The sequence below is a fragment of the Haliaeetus albicilla genome, chromosome 26, assembly GCF_947461875.1.
Source record: "Haliaeetus albicilla chromosome 26, bHalAlb1.1, whole genome shotgun sequence".
Taxonomy (NCBI): Eukaryota; Metazoa; Chordata; class Aves; order Accipitriformes; family Accipitridae; genus Haliaeetus; species Haliaeetus albicilla.
Genome location: NC_091508.1, coordinates 21542024 through 21564881, shown reverse-complemented (window position 1 = coordinate 21564881; position 22858 = coordinate 21542024). Strand labels below are relative to the sequence as shown.

The 22858-nt window shown below is 34.7% G+C and overlaps 1 protein-coding gene across 9 annotated transcripts in view; it reads left to right on the top strand.

Annotated features, from left to right (window-relative positions):
- The window catches only part of DENND1A (DENN domain containing 1A), a 220657-nt gene that overhangs the window by 12631 nt on the left and 185168 nt on the right, over nt 1-22858 (top strand). The gene's annotated exons all lie outside the window — the stretch shown is intronic.

Below are 22858 nucleotides of genomic sequence, written 5' to 3'. Positions count from 1 at the left end.
GTTTTTGTGTTCTCGCCAAAGCAGACATTATAAAAGTATGTCAAATCTGTAGCTTTACCATGTAGTGTGCCAAAAGGCCTTTCTCTCCAAGGACCTCATCTTTCATCTTTTTGTGAGTGTAGCATAAATTCTTGCTGTGTGTTCAAGGAAAAAGCTAAAATGGTTTAGTACAGCTAAAGGATTTCTTTCTTTAAAAAAAAAAAAAAATCCCATGGTAGGTTAGAAGCCTAAATGTGATAGCATGGACAAAGTGTAAGTGTTAGAGTTTAACAAATGTTCACTGGATTAGTAAAGGAAATGTAGTTTATACTACTTCTTTTATGACAGAATTTAAAAAGTCTTGCTGTAAGACTCGCCATGTGCTTCTTTCTTTTCTTGAAAACATACCACTAAGTTGAAAAGGGAGATGAATCTTAGAAGGAAACTATTAACTCTGAGGTAGTTTATCATTGTTTGAGAGAAAGGATGAAATTTGCATTTGAATTGGCTCTGAGAGTAGCATGTACTACTAATCTTGTTCCTACTAGAAGCTTGTGAGTAGTTTAAGTACTTCCTTCTTTACTTTTCATGTTCTACCCTTGTGTTGTAATAGCTCTTTCCCTCCCTCCCTCCCTCCCTTCCCCCCTTCCCCCCTTCCCAGTAGATCACGAATGTTATAACTTAAACTAATCGAAGTCCTTAACTACTGGGAGAAGTCATGATGTGCTTGGGCCCTAAAATTATTCTACAGCTGTCACTATGGTTTCCATGACAGGGCTTTCACAGGTAGAGAGAACTAGCAGGTTTCTGTCTCTGCAAAATAGACATAATACTACTCCTTATAATTACCTTTTTGTGATATGTTGTAATTTTAGATAATAAAGCAGTACCTCCCACATAGATGAAATATTTTCTTGAACAGAAGCAATGTTGGAGTAGGGTTAAGTTAGAGTTGGTCATTCAAAAGTTTATAAACCTTACCAGTCCACCTCTTAGAGCAACCTTTATTTTTTTTAAGGTGAAAACATTTTGTTCGTTGAAGTCTGCCTGTTCTGTATTGAGAAGTAGATAAGATACTGAAGGTTTAGGAATAACGAAAGAAGTGCAAAATTCAGGCCTCTTATAAGGGCTTTCTGTTGAACACTGTGCTGTAATTCACGTATCACAAGTTTTTGTATCCCATCTTTACAGCATTATGTTACTACACTTAACTTCCTAAAGCAGGATTGGAAAGGTAACCAAATTCAAGTAGGTAGGTGGTATTTGGGAATTCTAATTCTGCTAAGCTGCTGCTTTGTTTTTCTGTTTCCATTTGATCGCTTTTCTTCCAAGTACAAACAAGGTGGAAGATTTTCACAAAGAACTTACTAGGTCTGCGGTGTCCAGATCAAATAATTAGCACTGTCACCTGTTTTATTTGAAGACAGTTCATAGTTTTGCTTTTACAGTATAAATGAAATATATAATTCAATTTGAAGAGAAACTCAGTTTATGAAAAAATACTAGAATCTGCCATATTGCAAGTCGTCATAAATTTTATCTAACACGTTTTTTAGGTGTGTTCCTAGGTGATGATACTGCATTTAATAAAACCCCAAAATGTTAATATCAAGTATAACTGAATGTTCTTCCTGTAAGTTATTTTGTGGGAAGAGATCTGTTTGTCCTTTTTGCTTCATGCTTTAACTACTTCTGTCTACAGTCTTTTCTATTTCACAAGTATTTACTAGTCTGCACTATACTGCTGCTGCTGGCACTGTTTAACTAGACAGAAAAATTCAGCACAGAAAGTCTCACTCACAAGACTTTAAACTCTTTTGTTGATTTATATTTTTTTTAAAGGAGCTTGACATCTTCATCAAGTTCACAGTGGGCCTGCTTTGTTTGCTTTCTCTTGAATGCTTGATAAGATTTTTCTTCTATTGTTTTGTGCAGCAAGGACAGAACTTGCCATGGCTGAGGTGGTTTTTTTGTAAATCCACAATATGGTCATTGTCTGCTGCTGAATAATTGTGACTGCTTTTTGTACAACCAGAACTAAGGCTTTGGCTGTGAACAGATTCCTTCTTAGCGTGAAAAGAGACTAATCCATGTAAATACAGCCCCAAAATAAAGCTTTACAGAAAAAGGGAAAGGCTGCTAAGCAGGAGGGCAGAGGTCAGCAATTTAACCTTTAACCTAACAAATAAGAAGCATGAAAGTTCCCGAATTGGTTTACAAAGGCAAGCTCCTGTGATCTGTCAGTTTTTCTTTTCATGATAGAGTTGGGTGAGAAAACTGACTGACAGCTAGTGCCTTTTTAACTGCAGGTTGAAATTAACTGCTAAACTGAAACTTTTTTAGGGAGGGTTTTTTTAGTGATTTTTAACAAATTATTTTCATTCACTAGCTGTACTTACAGTTCTCCTTGAATTTATAGAGGAGTTTGAGTGGTTGTTCTTTTTAAAGAGTATTTGAGAGACTCAATGTAGATACCATATACTACTGAAACATTTAATATTTCGGCATTTGAAGCATTTAATGAAGCAGTTTGATGAAGCACTTGTTGCAATTAATTTTCTGTTAATGTGCTTCTTTAAGAGTAGGGCTGTTATTCCAATAATGGCAAAGAGATTGTACTTTGAATAGAGTCAAAAAGTTGTTGTTAAAGGGGTTGTGTGTGTGTGACTTTATTTAAGGGAGTAATTTTAACTTTACTTCATTCTTAGTCACAAAAATTACCAAGGTGGTTTTTGTTTGTCCTTATTTAATCACAACAGGTAATCTCATTAACGAGTGTTAACTTTTGCTTAAAGCTTAATGCATCTGCAATCAGCTGTTAATCTAGATATAGACATTTCTGTAAAGAACTTTTAATTAGAGTGTTATTCAGATGAAAAAGAAACAAAGTAGTGATGACTTTAAAATAGACTCCCTGTAGATTAAGAATAGCGATTTTGGGTTTTTTGCCTAATGTTGTAAGCACCGTCCCAGAAGTGACTGACACTTGGTCTGTCCACGGTTATACTGATGCTTCCTATGAGTGTTTTCAATAGAAATACTGGAGTTTAGAAATTGTGTCTATGTTTAGTCTGTTGACATGTATGTCGGTAATTCTACCCAGAGTGTTTAACATGCCAGCAAAGCAAATTTGGTAAAGCAAAAGGTGAACTTTTTGTTATAGGTAGCTCCTTGCAAGAACAGAACATGAACTCTAATTCAAAAAGAGGCCTATCAGAGTGCCCGAGGCAGTATTGGTCTGCTTCTCTTTGGTGTGATATTTTTTTGTCATGAACAAAAAGACACATTGTCAGGTTTTCTTGTAGCTTTTGTTAGTTTTGTTTTGGTGTTGTTTTTTTGTTTGTTTGTTTTTAAGATTGAGATGATTTGAGGTTAAATGATTAACAAATAAGTGTAAAATTAATTCAAGACTACTGTTTTACTTCAGCAATTGTAAAAAACTAAAACCAAACTAAAACAAAACTCAAACCCCACCTTTTGTGCTACCAGAGACAAGGCTGATCCTGCAGTATTCTACATGAAATGCTGTAGCGTGCTGATTCACAGTGAAGGGTCAGTGTGTGGTACACTTGCCTGTAGCAGTGTTTGTGAATAACAGTGGTAAGACACATTTTAATCATAAACAACTGTGTTATGTTCTGTTAATATCCTAACATTATCTGTGAACAAGGTGTATCACCTGCTCTCCACTGGATTCTATCATTGGAGAGGGGAGAAGGAATGCTAAGGGAATGCTGCTGAATCCTGACTGATGAGTAAGGAGTTTTTTGGCCCCGCTGGGGCTACCAAGTTTTGATAAACCATTTGTCAAAATCCCAGATGCTGACAAATTATTTGCTCTTGGGAAGATGATTTTTATATCTTTTTTTTTAGATGGAAACAGCTTTTGATATACTTTTTAATAGGACTTATTTCATCTTTAGTTCCTTTGAAGAGTCATTTATGTTGAAACTACATAGTTATGAACATAAATAATGGTAACATTACCTTTTTTTGAATTGATTCTTACATCATTTTCTCTTAAGTAAATAATTACTCTTCTTTTACGTCTAATTGACCTATAAGATAATTTTAAGATCCTTGAGATCTTCTGTTCCAAATATGCTAAAACCAGATCATAACTCTGTGGAAAAACACCTACTAAAAAAATTAATGCAGACTGAAATAAAATGCTAAAATGTGAAGACAAAATAGCTGATTAAGTGTCACAGTATAGGTAGACAGTAGAATCGGGCTTCTGACATTTCATATTGGTAAGCTTCATGTTTGACTTAACGTTATTTAAATCATGTGCTTTATCTTTTTGGGAATATGACACTAGGACAGTGAAGCAAGTAGGGAAAGATACCAGGATATGAGAAACAGCGCAGTCAGAACGGAAATTAGATTATTCTGTCTCTTCAATAGTCACTTGAAGAGATGGTAGAACAGAACTGGCCTGTGGTGAAGGCAGGATCAAACTCTAATAAAGTATGGCAGAGTAAAAAAAAACAAACCACAAACAACAAGCCAACCAAAAACCAACCACCCCCCCAAACCAAACCAAAATACAAACCCCCAAACTTTCCTTTGCATTAAGTATGAGATTTTCTTCTAAAGTTGTTCTTCACTTACACCTAGAGTAGTATCTGGTTTTATCTGATAATTGCCTATTGATCATTCATTCAGTTTAATTTGAAGAGGAGTTTATCAAACATGTTAAAAAGAATCAATAGGGTAAATAATTCTCTATTAAAGCTATAACTACATCCACAAATGCATTAAAATTCATACTTAAAATTACCACAGACTAATATATTGAACTCTTCTCATCCCATTTTATCTAGAGGTGATATTTGCACATGGAAAAATTTTACAGATGTGTTTATTTTGCTTCATTGTGATTAATGTCCTTCTACAGTAAAGATAATGTTACATTTGTCCTGTATATTTGTTACTTTCACTTAATGGCTTAAATGCCTTACTTGTGTTTGTGATAATCTTTCGTCTTCTTTTGTACACAGTAGTGTTAAAAATGGTTTTGATTATGTTTTGAGAAAATTTACTTGTAAATTATTCACTAAAAATACGTACCACTTCAGTGTATCCTAGATTCTGTCAGTACTATGTAATTAAATAGTTCTTAAAGATACTTTCTGCTGGAAAAAATTAGCATGTTAAAACAGAAGTGGATAGCTTTGTGTGTACCTTGGCAGTATTCATAAACAAAAATAGATGTAGTGAGTAAATAGAATTATTTAACTTGTTCAGTATTTTATTTTTTAATGAACTGTAGAGGTAAAAAGTGGCAGAATCCCACAATTGGCCACCTCTCTTGCATGGAGATTGCAAAAAGCATGCTTTGTTGCACTTAAAAATACCAAATGTGGTATCCAGTAATACAGTAATTACAGTGCTTTCCATTTTGATATATTTCTTGATTGCGTTGCTTTACCCTGAATATGGGATTAGGTCCTTCACTAAATCATCTTGAAGCAATTCTGTATCTAGACTAAATCTTTAGAATACAGTGGATATCAATCACATGGACAATTAAAATTGAGTATTGACATGTTTTTAAAATAGTCATACATCTCAATTTTGTTTATCTCAAAGTTTTAAAAACCTAATGACCTCATTGCAGCTTGACTATAATTACCATGTTTAAACTTCTATGCATTTTTTAGTTTAAACAGCCTTTGTGTTTTTTTTAAACCAAAAGAAAATTAATGAGAAGAGACAAAGAGACATCAAAGAGGTTTTCCCTCTGATTGCAGTGTTAGAAGTTTTGCCTGAAAATAGGTTACATTTCTTCTGTTTTCAGCTGAATCCTCATTAACTTTACATTTTAATGATGTCCAGAGCAAATTATACGATTATGGTAGATGCCTTAAAGGGAAGCTTAAAGGACACCTTTTTAATGTTTGTTTCTTTATTGGTGGCAGTATTTGCACCAGTATTATAAACAGTGTTAGAATGCTAAAATTAATTCCAAAACATACCCAAAATATCTTCCATTTTTTGTCATATATGTAGTATAAGTATCTTTATTTAATATTTAAAACAAGTGGAGCATGTTAGGGGGATATCTTCATCTTTGTAGAAGAAAAATGTAAATCCTGTCCTTTGAAAGAGTTTACAAATTACTTCTGCATCTTATAATTAGTTTAATTTATAATGATAAAATAAAATGGAGATAGATGATGTAACAAAGCCTCTGAATTGGTTTATTTTCTTGAACCTTCAATGGAGAAGATGATTGAAATGTTGATAAAGTGATAGCTTGTATTTTTACAATGGCATAAAACATTATTGGGGGAACTTGGTGGAATTTCAATTTATTCCATTTAGGGGAACAGTATTAGCAGCATATATGTCTCCTACTAAAAATTAAGATTGCATCATTAACTTTTTAGATGAAGGATTGTGTTATATCAAATGCAGCAATGAGAGCTTGTATTTGGTACACCTTAAACAAGGTTAACTGAAATTGGTGACAGCTTGAATGGAATTTGATCAGTTGAGAACAAAAACATATCTTAAAAAAAAAAAAATTTAAAAAAGCACCCTCCCCGCCCCCCAAGTATAACAATTCTATATTAACATTTTTTTTTGCTCCCCTTCTTCCCCCTCACACTTTTCCCCCATGGAGGGATACGTCATTTCTGACTGTAGCTCAATGAAAAGTTAGACCAAAAGGTCTTGTGAAAAGTGAGGTCTTCTGTTTCCCTGTCCTGACACTTGGCATCTGTGTTTTATGAATAGAACCTTTGATATTCTGGTGCTGCACTTTAATCAATAAACTAAATTTTTGGGAGGTGGGATTATGGGAAGGTGATGGGAAGAAGAAGAAGTAGCAATGTCCCAAAGTTCAGCTATGAGGTAGAACTCAAAAGCCAATTGAGGTAGTGAAATGTCATCATTTAAGATTTTAGAAGATAGTACTTCATGACTACATTGCCATAATAGAAGTGAATTTCTAATTAATCCCTGATTATTCCTATCGATATGGCTCTGCTTGGCATATGATTTTACGAAGCTTATGTCCTGCATCTATACATTCAGTATTTCAGATCGGTATTTCTAAAAAATTTATTTGCAATGGAAACAACCTTTAGTACTTTTTTTTAATAAATTCAGCCTTCTCATATGTTCCAGACTCTTAATTCCTGAATGACTGCCTGTCTGCTGTAATGTTATCCAAAGTTTGGTGTTGCTGTTCATCTGTGTTCTGTAGTTCAGGAGAACTGCACTTGCATGTCATCATCTGCTATAAGATGTTCTTGAGAGCTCAAATTTGTAATCATGACTGTCAAAATAATCCTTTTTGTCCTGAGAATTCCACCTTAAAGATGTTACGATTTTATGATCTGCTCTTCCACTGAAATTTGTATAGTGTTTTAGTGTCTTGGCATATGTACACATAGCTCTTATGTAAATGAAATTTTCCCATTTATTTTGAACTCAGATAAATAAATTTTTGCTAAATACTGCCTGGTTGACTTCTTCATCCTTGATTTATATGTCCATCATTAATAAATAATTGAATAATGCAAGAGTCATTAGACAAAAAGAAAACTGAACTTAACCTTTCCATTTCAGTATGATTCTTACATACTCTTTTTAATATTAATAAATTTTCTGTAGAAATCTAAATTGTCATGATTGTCTAGGAGTTACGGCAGACCCAAACTGCACATCCAGCTTGGTGTGCCTTGGGTGATCTCTTCTTAGAAAATGGGTTTAAGTCTTTCAGATGTTTGGCACTCTGTAAGCTTGAAAACAGCTTTCGAAAGTGGTGGTTTAAGTTCCTAGTTTAGCTTAAATCTTTTGGCTTTGATGCCTTCTAATGTAACTTCAGTTTGAAGATTGTATCTCTAAAGAAGAAAAAGTTGAGTGCAATTTCCTGCCTCTTTCTCACCTTTATTTTGTAATTATCGGAAAATTTACAGTAACTTAATCTTCAGTTGAGATGCATAATAAAAATACTGATTAATAAGGTCTAGCTGACAGAAAGATGTGTATGTTGTTCTTATTTCCTTGGCATGCAGGATTTTGTATAATCATATTAGCGCTAAAAACCTGAAATGTTCTTCCTGGTAACTTATTCTGCAAGTATTTGCAGCGTGGCTATTTCCAGCCAGTTATGTGTTAATGATAGTGCAAGGTTGAAACATTCCAATCATTCACATGCCTGTCCTCCCTTTCTTATATGTGTTTCTTTGCTCAGTGTTTTTGCCTTATTTCTTTTGCTTTGTTGTGGTCAATTCAGTCAGTATAATGGCAAAGACTTTTTTTTTTTCTTTAATAAAGAGTTATGTTAGAGATATACTATAACAGAGATAAGAGCTATTTATGTCCTAAGCTATTGATTTTTAATTAATGTTGCCTGGGCTCATACATGTTGGCAGAATTGCTAACAGCTTGTGGCATTTTTTAATTCACATCTTCTTTTTTGGTATTTTGACAGTGTCATTCATATCTCATGAAAAAGTACCTCGTCAGGTTAAATGTGTTAAAACACCGAGGGGAAAAAAAAAAATAAAGGAGAGAATGGAACATAGGGCTGCCTAGAAACCTTGATCCATTGCCAAGTATTTAAACAATTTAGTGTTTTGGTTTTCTAGCTCCAAGCTGCTTCTCAAATCCCTTGCTAATTAATCCAGTTAATTCTTTGTAGACTAACTGTATGCGGGGCTTTTTCTTGTGCTTCTATCGCCGAGAACCCTGTTTTGTTTGAAGCAAACCTAAGCTCTGTTATAAAGGTTGTAGTAATAAAGTGAGTACTTGTAGATGTAAATACAGTGTTTTGAGCCTTTTTAAAAGGAGTTGTGTTTGTGTGTGTAACTTCTAATTTAATCTTTCATGTTTAAAAATTAAACATATATGCTTGTAAAGATGGAGAGAACTTTGTGATTAGTTTGATCATTTAAGAAAAGACAGTAGAGCCTCTATGGAACAATTATGACATGAAGTATTAGTATTGTGATATTACAACTAGTGATATATGTTTATTTTTCAACAAGTAAATTACTGTAAATGCTGTTTGTTTCTATACTCCCAAACTGACTATTGGATATAGGGCAAATAAGAGAGTTTAACAGAAGGGGAGTTTTTAGAAATGACCTGTTGATACTTTGTGCTCTAATCAAGAGAATTCGAAGGTGGTATAAATTCAGAACTGGAAAAAACAGCTAGGGAGCAGAGAGCTTAGAAGCCCAATTAGATATGGTATGAGATAAGGAGAAAAGAGTATACACTCTTCAAGGTATGCTTATTTGTGATAAAAGCAGCTACAGCTCTTGAGGTTACTTCTAGTTTTTAAGATTTGTTGAAAACTGCTTCTCTCGTCATACCGCTTATCAGTGCTAAGCATATGATTGTGTGCAATAATGCAAGTGTAGCTCTAGCCATCAGTGATGTTTCTACCAAGCACTATGGGAAAAGTGTCTCTCTGAATGTTCTACTCCATCAGCTTTCTCAGTTATTTTGCGAAGTTGCTTCTGAGGACTTACTGTCTATAGGACACAGCTTTCCCTCCTATTCTGTCCAATACTAGATGTTCTTGCATATCAGTGATGATGTGCAGATACTGGAGACTACATTTGTGCTACCAGCTGGCCATGACAAGTTACACTCCTCGTTTCCTTAGGCATCCTCTATAGATTTGCATGTCGGCACAATGGAAGTCAATGACCATCTGCACTTCAGCACCTTGTGGATCAACCTGTGGAGAAAAATTGTGCAAGTAGATTAAAGTTGCATTTTTAGATTACTTTTGGAGTTGGTAGTGAAGGAAAAAATTGTTTTTGGCAAATCTGCTGCTAAGGGTGGACACATTGAAAAGAATTGGCAGAGCTCTTGAAAAAGTCTGAAAGTGTAGTTGGGAGTTTGTTGTGTAATAAAGCTGGGCAAGGAAAAGAGAAAGGAAATTAATGAAATTGCTAGTTTTATAGACACCTGATTTCCAGGGCTGGCTATTAAATGAATATAACATGACTATGAAATGTTCCTGCTCAGAACTAGACTAGCCCTCTATCTCGGGAGCATCTTGATAGCTGGATAAGTGGTATCATATGTCTTGGAAGTATCAAATATCTTAAAATGTTCCTAGTGCTTTTCTGTTTTGCAGTTAAAAATCCTTTTGATACCCTTGCCTTTTCCACAGTAACAAAAAATGTTCTAAAATTTTTTAGTGAGATGGTAGTTTTCCTGTCTAGTTGCACTAGAAATATAGAATATCAGCAAGCTCCTCTTTTATATAAACCAAATTATTCTTCAAGCTGATAGTACTGCTTTAAATGTGCTAAACTTACTTTCTCAGAGACCTTTTTATTGTAGCATCACACATGGCATAAAGTGAGCTTTGTTAATAGTAGCTGAAAGCATTGCAGATATGAAATAGGTCAATACTTCAAGTGTAAATGTACCCACAATTCTGTTGCAGTGCTTGATGCTGTCCTATTAATGAACTTTACTCCAAAAGAGAGAAGTCATTCTGAGTAGCTGAACACTCAGTGATTTTCTTTTTCTTTCATCTCATGGTCATTAGCTACATGAGGTGTATTTTTCCACATTAGGACCTCTTTCCCCTCACCCCCACTAAGTTTTGAATAGTGTTCAAGAAGTTCAACTTCTGTCATCAACACATCTGACTCCACAGAAACTTTTTGCAGGAGAGTGTATTGAATGCTTTTCCTGTTTTCACAAACTTTCTTCTCGTTTAATGCTTCAGTTTGTAGGCTTTCACAAGACCTCAGTGATGCTGCAGCCTTAGTGGAGGCTCACTGTGACCACTCTCTGATTTTATTTTTTTAAACTTGCTTCCAGCTGACTGGCCCTTATGAATTTTCAGTACCATTTTGATGGAATGGACAGTGCTAATACGACTGATAAGTTGAGATGGGCATCTTACACAGTTCAAGCTGAAATAAAAAGGTGAAACTGAGTACTGAAGGGTACAAGGCTAACTTCTGAAGTGTATCAACAAAATAATTATTGCTATCTTTTATATATAATCTTGCACGCCTTAAAACTTAGGAGTGAGTTGGTGACCATTGACACTATTGGTCAGTTAGGATCATTTAATACCATGTATTTCTGCAGTTGTAAATGCATTAAGCATAAAGGTCTAAAGATGTGTACATTGCTGTAGAAACCACAATGATAGTATTACTCTTTATAATAATGTTTCCCCAACACCAATATCTAGGTTTGGCTGTCATTTATTGTTAGTGATCAGATTTGTTGTGTGATAGATAGGATATATTTAACTATACATTCAAAAAAGTATTTAAATTAACATCTCCACTAAAGAAAACAATAGAATTAAGAATGGGATTTTCAGTTTCCTGTGTCACAATTTCATCTTTGATAGAATCTGGTTTTTCTGTTTCAATGCCATTTGGATAACTAAAGCATCCTGAAGTAGAGAAGCAATAATAGAAATTTTGAAGCCGTCAAACCCCAAAATGATTCTGAAGAGCTTGTTTTCTATAAAATCTTATATTACTATGCAGGGAGATTCCCATAAGAGATGATATTTGTGCAGATCAATAACATAGAGCAGTGTCATTGGGGGCTGGTGGTACTCTACTGAAGTAACACATGATAACTTTGAAACTGAAAACAGTTTGAGACTATCAATATTGAAAGTATGAAAGTAAGGTCAGAGTTTTAAACATTGTAAAGTTACATAGCTTGAGGCTTAGAAATCAGTATTCACTGTTGCATGTTTAACAAAGAAGGTATTCTCTCTGTAGTTTAGGCAATTATACAATTGCTGAAGAGTAGGGTTGTTATATTTTTCTTTTTTAGTACACCACTTCAAGAACTTATGGTTGGCTAGAACACTTTTGTTCCAAGTGCTTTTTGAGTCAGTTCAGATTAAACCTGAAATGTGATGGTCCATATAACAATGAATATATTTCTGTAGTACTTGCATGTATTTGCCTAATACTATGTCTATCTGAATTTATTATGGTTGGTGAATTTTGGAAAGAGATTAAAAAAAAGTTAGATGACTGTAAAGTGTTCTGTAATACATGGAAAATACAGGTTATTAGCAAATTAAAATGGCCATAAGATCATTAAAACTAAAACAAAAAATGGTGAAAATAAAGCAGTTTGGAAAATGTTTATAAAATTCAAAGTATTTTCTAGTAATGAAAAGCCTGGCGGTATGTTGCAAAATACTATTTGTTTTCATTAGCAATTCCTTTAGGTTTTGTAATGTAGTTGATTGATTGCCGTGGCCATGTTGTGGTTTTACATGAGTTCTGTGTAATACAGTATATTTAAAAAGCAATATGACATTAAAATGTTATTCCTGGCTTTCTTCAAAACAACAAATAAAATTAAAAATTATCTGGTTGACACAGGGAAGTAGAAAATGTGACATTATGTAAAAATTTCTCTTAAAATTAATCGGATAAGGATTTTTTTTGAACGAAAGTGCTTATTAATATGCCAGTGTTAGGTATGAATTAAGTTGGCTATAAACTTTCATTTTATCAAATGTAAGTCTTTTTTGCTGTAAAAAGCTAGCTTGAAGAAAATGTTTTGGGTTACATATGCTTGAACCTTTAGCAGAAGCAGTAGTCTTGGGAAAGCAGATAGGCATACATAAGCAATTTGAAATACATCTCTTGTAAATATTAAAGAGGGTGACTGTTTCTTGTAAAAATGTCAAAACTCTAGTTGCTTTGGTCTTATCTTGCGTAACTTGAGAATTTGCATTCTGGAAATATAAGCTAAACTGGCAGATTTACACAATCACCGCTTGTGTCTGGTATTGTTAAACTCTAGATGATGCACTAACTCTGGATTAATTTTTCCTGCATGCTAGCTACATGTGATGAAGGTCTGTTTATTTTTCTTCCTTTATTGCTTCTGAGACTTAAGAAAAATCTTGTCTTGTAAATCCTGCCCTGTGTGGTATTGACACTTCCAGATTGTCACATTTAAATCATAGCATGAAATATTAGTTAACTGTTTCTTTCATATTTTCAGGACAAGGAGGGCTTGCCAGCTGCTGTTGAAGTGAAGAGGCTGTCACCAGGCAACTCTGCTGTCTCAGAATATAAATACAAAGAGGCAGGAGAGAAACGAATTCACTATTCATGGCCTGACCACTTGAAACATATCTCTATTAAATTTATAGAGTGGTGAAAAGGTTACGAGAAAAAAAAAATACTGATCAAACACAAATAAATTTTAAAAAATCATTACAAACAAAAAAAGCCTACTTAAAAGTAGGTGTTCCTATTCAACTTCTGCATTTAAACTCTTTTGTACAATTATTACAGGCAGGCTGTAAAATGTTTCAAAACAATTTGTGTTTAATTTTGTAAGCCAGGCTTTGTGGATTTCTTGAACATTGAAGTAGGATGTTACCTAATTGTATTTTTTTTGCAAGTTTTAGCTGCTGTATAATTTGCTGACTAAAATTACAGGGGGAAAAAAAGAATTAAAAACATAATCCATTCAAAATTTGCTCCTTGCAGGGCTCCTGGAGTTTGGCTTAGATTTCCAGTAGTACTACATTTCTGGGTTGGTTGTAGAACAGATGGTTATGAAGAGAAATATCCCCTTAAGTGTATAGTAAAGCAAACTCAAAAGATTCATCAACCATGCTTTAATGTGGACCTGAGGTATCACCGAAGTAATTAACCATTGCATATAAAAGATCTGAAGACCTCAAATGAAGATGGGAGAAACATGTAACAAACAAGACTTGAAATAAGTACTTTTTTTTTCCTCTGTTTTTGATCTCTGTTATTTCAGCTTTAGTTCTATCCTGTGCATCCCCTTCTTACAGTTCTAGCTTTAGTTATATCAGTATCATCAGTTTAAAAATTAATCTGGACTGAGAGTTTTCTGCTCTTATTTGTGAAGAAATAATTCTGAGTTTTCTGATCACTGAAGACATCTTACACTTTCTAATGTCTCCTTATTCTTACAGTTTAGAATGTTAGTAGAAGGGAAATTAATCTGTACTTTATATGGCTGATTTTTTTTTAAACTGATTTTGTGGTATGGATGAAACAAAAGGAGTTAAGGATTTAATATAGGGGTAATTCCCCAACTGTATTTCATATATTGAACACTCTGTGCTTGCAACACAACTGTTTCACAACTTCTGTTAAAAGAACTGGTAAAGTCTTGATTAAACCCGGCACCATTCCCTATGAGAATCCAAGACAGTAAATAATATCAGTTGAAGATGGAACATGTTACCTTATAAAGGGTCTAACTAGTCTGATGTATAACTTTTCCAATATCCTTTTACTTATCATTTATCATATCTTGACTCTGACACATGCATTTTCTTCAATCCCTTGCTTCTTGATCTGCTCCTATTACAGCTTAATGCTCTGGAAGGGAGGAGCTGATCTTGTTCTTGGGAGAGAGATGACTGACTTCATAATACAGAAGAGATTTGGCATAAAATATGAACTGAACCTACTCTTCAGTTTTTGTGGTTGTGTTTACATTAACATTTAGATCAGAACTAACTTCAGTGGGTTTTGGTTGGTGAGGTGTGTGGGTTTTTTTTGTTTTTTTTTTTAAGTTTTCCATCATCTGTTTATTTCATGATACTTCAGCTCTTCAAATGGTATTGAAACAAAGGAACAGATTATTTCAAAGCTGTAACTGTGCCAGAGGAAACTGGAAATACCATTCTTAACTCTACTACTTTTTTGTAGTGGAATGTCCCTGTGATGCTAAATGCCTTTTAAGTGGCAAGCTGGACAGTTCAACAACTTGACTTGACACCAAATAGCTGATTAGGAGTTGCTAAGAGGAGACTACTGTAGCCTCCTCTTTCTGTAAAAGGCAATCAATGTTTTTCCTGTCTTCTTATCCAAGAAGTGAGTGTTGTTTCTATTTTGCACTTACTATACTTTAGTTTTTTAACAGGATTGTAAAATTAATTTAACCAAGACACCTTTAGATGGAAGATTGGTTTGGGTGCTAGAAGCAGTGAAAGTCTTGTATTTAAGGTTTACTCTCAATGGGTTGTAAAGCTGCTGATGGACTGATGCATGCACTGGAAAACTGATGTGAGATCAGTTAGGAACCCGGCCGCCTGAGGTGTGCTGAAACATAAGGGAACTTCGGCAATTTTGCCAGTTCTTGTATGGTTAGGACTATTACCTCTCTGTATCTCTTTATTCTGGAGAACTGTATGTAGCCTTAAGTAAAAATCCGTGAGGAATTTGTAGATTAACCTGCTTTAATTTGGAAGGATTTTAAAAAATATGTATATAAGATGCTGCTGAACACTGCCTAGGAAAGTTTTGCTCCTCACTGCCCCTCTGGCTCTTGATGTGTTAATAATATAAAAACAATTATGGAAATCATAGTGATTTGTTTAATCTGTTCCATTTTTTTCTCTTCCTTCCTGTTTCCTGTGATGTATATTTTATGTTGCCTTTGCTCTCAGTCTTTCCCGCTTTTGGATCATTTTACTGAACTCTGAACAGCATTCTGTGTGTGAGTTGCAAATCTTATATTCTGTTTCTAGATTAAACTGTTGTGAAAAGCATTTTCATGTTACCAGTGAGGTTTTTGGCACTTGCAGGGCAGACTTCCAAATGTTCTGTTAAGAGAGGCAAACTTGCAAGTCTGTTTTTTATGGCTTTAATGTCAATGGACTCATTTGAACAGCAGCTGATGTGTATAGTACTTGCTGATTCACTCAACTGGTGATTGTACCTCATTCACAAAAACTTCAGTAACTGAGAACGATAGGTCAGTGTCCACTTATTTATGCCTAACTTGTCACAAAGATGTGGACTATGTCCTAGAAATGGAATATTTGTTTGAAATGTGATATGCTAGGTGAATAGTTTCATTGCATACTATTCTCATGCAGGTTGTATTTTTGAATATTGAACCTGCTGTGTATGCTTACTATGCATATTGATATTTTGGGGTAACTTCAATTGCATGCATTGTGTGCTGGGAGGTTTTTTTTGTGTGGTGTTTTTTTTTTTTAAATATAGTTTGTAAGACATTCTTATAGAATTTTGTTTTACATCTTGGTTGTTTTCTGACTTGTATGCTTTTAGAATAAGGAGTATGTTAAGAAGAAAAGATTGAAGGCTTAAAGCTTCACATCCAGAAAACTGGAATTTTTATTCTATATGTATTTTGTGCCAGAACTTGTTCTAAGGTTTCTTGTCTGTCTTCTTGTGTGTATAGGTTTTTTCTCTCCCACATTTTCTTCATCCCCCCCCCCCCGCCTCTTTCCCTCCTCCCCTTCTTCCCCCACTCTGAGCTGTTATCTGCATGCTAAGTCTGCAGCAGTTTAAGGGCAAGCAGAAGTGTTCGGCTGTACTGAATACGGGACATCAAGGAGATTGTGGAGGTTTGGAAAGAAGTTTACATTACTTTTTAGTTGTGCTGCATAAGTGCTATAATGTGTAGTGGGTGTTGAAATTAAAGTTGCTCTGAATGGAATTCCATTTCATTTTAGAGGGATTGCAGCTATAAAGACCTTAAAAAAGTCAATGAGCTAAATCATTTAGTCAGGGAGGAAAAATGAAGTAATTTTCACTGTGTTTTTCAATTTGGGATTAGTATATCTGAATGATTTGTAGCCAATATGGATTAAATTGGCTGACTTTTATCAGAAGAAACAGGTTAGTATGTGTTGGGTTTGTGCGGTTAACTCTGGGAAGTATTTTCCGATAATTTTTTGAAGAACTTCCCTGGTTTTATAATTTCCATACACTTCAAATACAGACCGGTTTGAGTTGCGCTATTTTTAGAAGTAATTTAGCATGCCTCTTTTAAAACCAAAACTCTTCACTTTATGATGTAAGAAAAGTTGAGAGTAAAAGAGCAGCATAGTTACACTAATATGCCATTGTAGCATGTTCCCATCCTGTCATCTGGAAAATTAAATCAGGTTACAGCATGGATTAACATCTAGACTTGTGAGGAGGGGAAGGTAGTGTCTTAAATGCCATGAAATTGAACAATGGGATTATACAGTTCACAGCTAATTTCAATATTCTTATGTATTTGGCTTTTTGTTGAACAAGATTTTGTAGGGAGAGGCAGTAATAGGTTTTAGAACTTGGAAACATTCACATATTTACTAAAATACTAACAATAATAGCTTGAATATGGTTGAGTAATCAGTACAATGCTCTACATAATGTGCATAGATGTGAGGTAGAATCTCTACTACTAGAGCAAAAAACTACATGTGCTAGCAATGAAAACTGTATTCACCTAGTGTGCAGTCAATGGTTTCTGTTACCCATTTGCTGATGCTCTGTAAATGCATGGCAAGGAATCAAAAAGCTGCTGTGGAAGTTCAGAAAAGTTTTATATCACTGAGAAATAGCATTGTCTTTTCTTACCCCTTTTCAAAATAAAAAATATGTTCAGTTACAAAAATTTCACATATTGTTCATATGAGAAGTGGTTCAGTAGTTTCCCTCAAAAGCAGCTCTTAAAATAGTTGCAAAGGAAACTGCTTCAAAAATAACCATGTGATCTATTTCATATGTGTTTTTCTAACTGGTCCTCCCTAGAACACAGTGTCCGTCATGAGTAATGAGGTCTAGTGGATCTCCAGGTCTTTGGCCAACCTAGATTTTATGGGCAGCAGCTGCTTTGTATGGAGCTATACCCTCTGGGAAGAGGGCTTACAATGATGTGCATCAGGTTGGTAAGTGAACTCACTCTGACTTCACTGAAGTCACTCATGAATCTTAGGAAATTCATATGACATGCCATTGGTTTAAAAGCTTTTTACACATGAGTGTAAGCATTAGGAATAAAATTTACTTTTTTCTTAGTACCAACAGTTTTAATTTAAATTTGTGCCCATACAAGGATGGGAGATTGCAGATAAGATGGTGTATTTTAGCTTTATTTTGGAATGGTATTGTTTGTATACTTTCTGCTTTACACTTGTAACTTACAATTTCCGGTGCTATATGTCAGCATGCTGTTAATATTAATATATGGTTATTTTCCAGATAAGTTTGTCAGCACTTGCTTTAGGCAGAAACTGTGGATCTTGTCATCTTTTGTGAGCTGAAACTACTAAATCAGATGTAATGAAAGATAAACATGGGATACTAAGTTACCATCAACATACAAGTTAAGCCTGTAGCACAACTTGAGTTCATATTTTGGGGTTTGGGAAAAGTTTAGTTTGAGAAGCAGCTCCATAATTCCTGTGACCTTTTTTCTTTCTGTTGTTAACTTTCACTTTCTTTGATTATTGTTTTGCAATGTCTCCTTTTGCTGACCTCAGCTGAGCTTTTAATGCTTTATATCTGGTGCAGTGGAAATCTTCAAGCTCTCTACTTCGCTGTAACTGTTTAAGAGGTTGGTTAGGATTTCAGTCTCTCTCTTCCCTTTTTCTGATGTCAGCAAATAGATTCCACTATCCTGAACTTGAAAAAAGTATTTTACGTGTGTTTACTTTGTCTATGGAGTATTAAAGCAGAAAAATATTTGAGCATCATTTAATTAGAAAGCCTGTTAAGTACCTAGAATAACAGTGTTCACTGTGTTTTGAGTTGCAAAGGGTTTTCTTACCGTCTGGAGATGCAGCCAAGCTACATCTAATTTTGTTTGCATGCAGTGTGCAAAACAAATTACTATTAGTAGGAGTGTTTGAAGTTTTCAAGTTACTTTAGTTTTATAGGCAGAGTTGACAGTTATGTTCATGTCTTTACCACATATTTCATATGAGTGCTAAAGTATATTTTACTGATACTAGTGGTGCTGATTAAAGCTGAATCCTGAATGCTTGGCTGAGCTACCCTCCTGTATTCCTCCATTTGTATGACCGTTTTCCTCTGTTCAGAGTAATTTGGATATTGTGTCCATTGTGATTATTAGGTGCCTTGTGCTTATCCTTTCAATGGAGAGCCTGGCCATACCGAGTAATAGTAACATTTGTTTTGTAGATGTTTATATTTAATAAAGTCAGGTGTCTTGATGGCCACTATTTAAATGTATGTATTTCTGTAAATCCTCTTGGTTTAGTGAGGGTGCTCCAGCTTCCTGGAACTTCATGTAATGGCCATATAACTTTTAAATATAATTTTATTGTGTATACGTGTGTAGGTAAGCATAGCTAAAAATGCCTTTCAAATGAACATTAGACTAACAATGAAGAACGGTAAAGTGATAAAAGGTATAAGATGTGATGTAGTTTCTTTTTCAATTTTGTAGTGTTTTCCAAGGAAAGATATTGAAAGTTTAGTAAATATTCCCAGACCATTTAAAAGCTGAAGTGGTAGAACTGATGCAATGTTAAATAGAAAGTGCTTGTAAAAACAGGAGGATGTGCAAGTGTATGGCTGCCAAGCATAATTTAAAGGTGGTTTTCTTAACTGTAGGGTTCAAGGTTATATGGATTAGCCATTCTGATGCTGTTATGAGAGATGTCTTCAAAAGCAGACTGTATACAAACTATATATCCCACTGTCTTAACAGGCATGTGACACCCAGTGCAATTCCACAAGGTGCTTTGCTCATCCAGCTAAGTACATATTGCTGTTATTTCCATTGAAACTGGTGGATGAGAAATTAAGTTAATTCCATTGCATTGTGGATGAAATTAAATATCTTCTAATGTGTACAGTTGATTGACATAGGAAGTTTTTATTTATATTAAAGGCAGCTTAGCTTATGAATGTATCGTAGCACTGAGATCCATGTTTCAGATGAAAATATAATTGTAGATTGTGTGCTTTGAGAACACGTTCATCTTCTACCTGTAGAAACTGACTCAGGTGGGGACTCTAATCATGGTCGCATCTTTTTCTAAACTACAGTGTGGTAGTGTTTAATCTGGTGAGTGAAATAGTGCTATCTACATGAGGAAATATATTCACCAAAGCCCAGATTCAGATGTTCTCAGTTCCTTAGTCTTGAAAACAACCATAACTATGTCAGTTGCTTGAAGTCTGCAAATACAGCAAGCATCCAGCTTATTTCTTCCTGTCTTCTTACTGAGCCTTGCAGTGTGTGTATTTTACTGTCTAATTTTAGAGAGGTAGAAATAATTCATCCTTTATGGTACAGATCAATAGACAAGTAGAAGCGGAATGGTACTTATTAAGAGATATTGAAAAGACTGTGATAACAAAGTAAAAATTGTATTACAGTCAATAAGCTGCTATGTGGAAAAGTTTAGAAACTCCCCATTTTGTGTTACTGAATTGCTTAAGAGGCCCATTTCAATAAGATCTATTACCTGTGGTTTTGTGGGGGTTTGGGTCTTCTTCAGTTTCCTCCTGTTACCAAGCTCACTGAAGATACAAAATAAGAAATAGAAATTCTAAATAGTTACTCACAGTTTATGAGTAACTAGGCTGGATGACCTGTAAGGAAGGGTTCTTAAAATGCAGCATACCTGCCTCTTGTGATATGCAAAAGATAATCCATCCTCGCTGCCTTTTCTCAAGAGAACGTGGAGGCCAGCCTCCTGCATTTACACATAGCCTGACCCAGCAATGCTGGAGGTGGCTGTCAGTATCACCGCTTTTGTGCGAGAAGAGGAAGCCATAGGGATGGACAGCAAAGATCAAAATGTTGCTGCTCCTGCAGCAAAGATATATTGCAGTTCTTTACATGGCAAGAGCAAGTGACAAAATTTTGTTTTAGAAGCAATTTTCACTGGTGTGTATTTACCCCTAAAGAACAAATATTTAGAAATGCATAATTTCTGAAATAATTAAGGAAAATAATTTTGTAGTAGATCAATTAAACATTTCAGTAAGTTTGAAAATTGAAATATCTTCCATTACTAGCCATTGATATTAAAGAAATGTTGGAGGTATAGATTCTGATGTAGTGATGGTGGGAGGGAAGTTATTGTTCATTACTTTGTATTGGTAATCAGCATAACTACATTTTAATTATGTCCTGCACTCTACATCATAGACCATGGCTGTTGAATGAGTCAACATTGAAAATTTTGCCAAATCCTGTTCAGCGTGTAGTCTAGTGAACTGATGTACAAAGGTAGTGGTCCTTGTAAGAGATGAGGACAATGGAAATCTTTTGTTTGTTGTAAGTTGATTTATTTTGACTTTCCTGTGTTAGGGACATGTGTGGAACAGGAGCGTTTTTTCTGTTTATTTTACGCTGTGTTTTCTGTGGCCACCACTCACCCTTATTTCTTGATGGCACACAAATTTTTGAGAGGCAGGAAAAAAAATCCCAATTTTCTGTAAGAATGAACATATTTAAGTAAAAACTTTGAATGAAAATCGATGTATATAGACAATGCTAAAATTAAAACCAAAGAAGAAATCCTTGGCTGTGATTTTTAAGTTAACATACAAGTTGTGTTTTGTTTCATTTTAATGAGAAAAGTTTGTAAGGTGACCTCTTGAGACAATAAAAGCACCAGCAGGTATTTATTTGCCCATGATAACTTTCAGCTACCAGTGCTTAGGACTTAATCTTACTATCTTGCATGTCTTCTGGACGGTGATGTGGCTAGGAGCTTTCAGGGTTTACATAAATACTGTTAAATAGGTGCCTGTAGGCCTTCCTTCATGCCAATGAACTCCTGAAACTCAGGAAGGGCTTTCAGAATGCTAAGAAAACAGGAAAAATACATGCTCACACACACAATTACTTTGTATGACTAATCTGTTTTGTTGTATTTTTAAAGAATGGAGAATGTGGATTGCAATCTATGGAAGAATGTGCGTAGAGCAAACACGCTATAGATTTATGTCCCAAAATAATTCCTCATTTCCTTAAAAATGGTAAATGATAAAATGCTGTGTCTGTCAGTATGTCTGTCTAAATTTATATTGAGAGCAATGGGTCAATAGAAGTTGTGTGTGCGGTAAAGTCAGTTATCATGTTCCAGGCACCGTTAGGATTTCTTACAAATTTATTTCTTTCATTGTTTTTTCTGTGAAATCCTGAAAGTTTAGCCTCAAATAATTAATTTTAAAAACATTTAAGAACATGCATCATAATAGATGTTGCATAGTTTCATCTTACCACTGATGCTGTGCTTGCTTTGGTGAAATATGAAACTGTATTGTCCTGTTAATTGTGTATAAAGGACTGTTCGTATGAGTTCAGCTGTTCACATTTCTTTGCACTTTTGGACACTTAGCTTAGCACACTTACCTGGATATGGATTTAAGACTTTTCAAACTAAGGCTTTAAAAGGTGATCCCTTGCTTTCTATTTCTACTTTGTTGTGTTAATGTAGAAGGCTTTGCTCATATGCATATGTAAAATTTGATACATTGTGTATGTAATTGTATGTGTGTAATGGTGAAATGTTAAAACTAAGCATCTGATTGTCTGGAAAAAGTTAAGCTACAAAGTTGATTAACTACAGTATTGCTGCATTTCTAATGTAAAAAGAATACACCTTAATAAAAAGTTTGCATCTGCTAGCAATTGAATCACCAATCAACTAATTTATTACTGAAGTAAATTTTACCAATGAGAAATGTAGGGTAGGGTGGGACTATTCTGAAATAAGGTATGGTGCATGTGTCATAAAAATGACTCTTCCACTCAAGCCTTAGCTACAAGGCAGTATAGCAGTAATTCAGCAGCAGAGGTTGTGTATGCAACGTCACTCCCTACATAATGATCAAAATTTGTGAAAACAGTGTATCCAGTGAGCCAAGTGTCATACAACCAAACCCGTTGGATTGCACCAAGGGTAGAAACTGCGTAGCATACTGGTTGATTTTTCCATGCGCTACACTTTTTTCTGAACTCTTGTGTGATTGTTGTCTGGTTTGTTTTTTGTGATTAAAAAAATTCTTCGTAGAATGGAATCTGGCCTTCTCAGACATATTCCTTTGAAAAATGGATGGCTTTGAAGAGTTCTGTTTTAAATAGGTTGTCATAGAAATAATTTCAATCATGA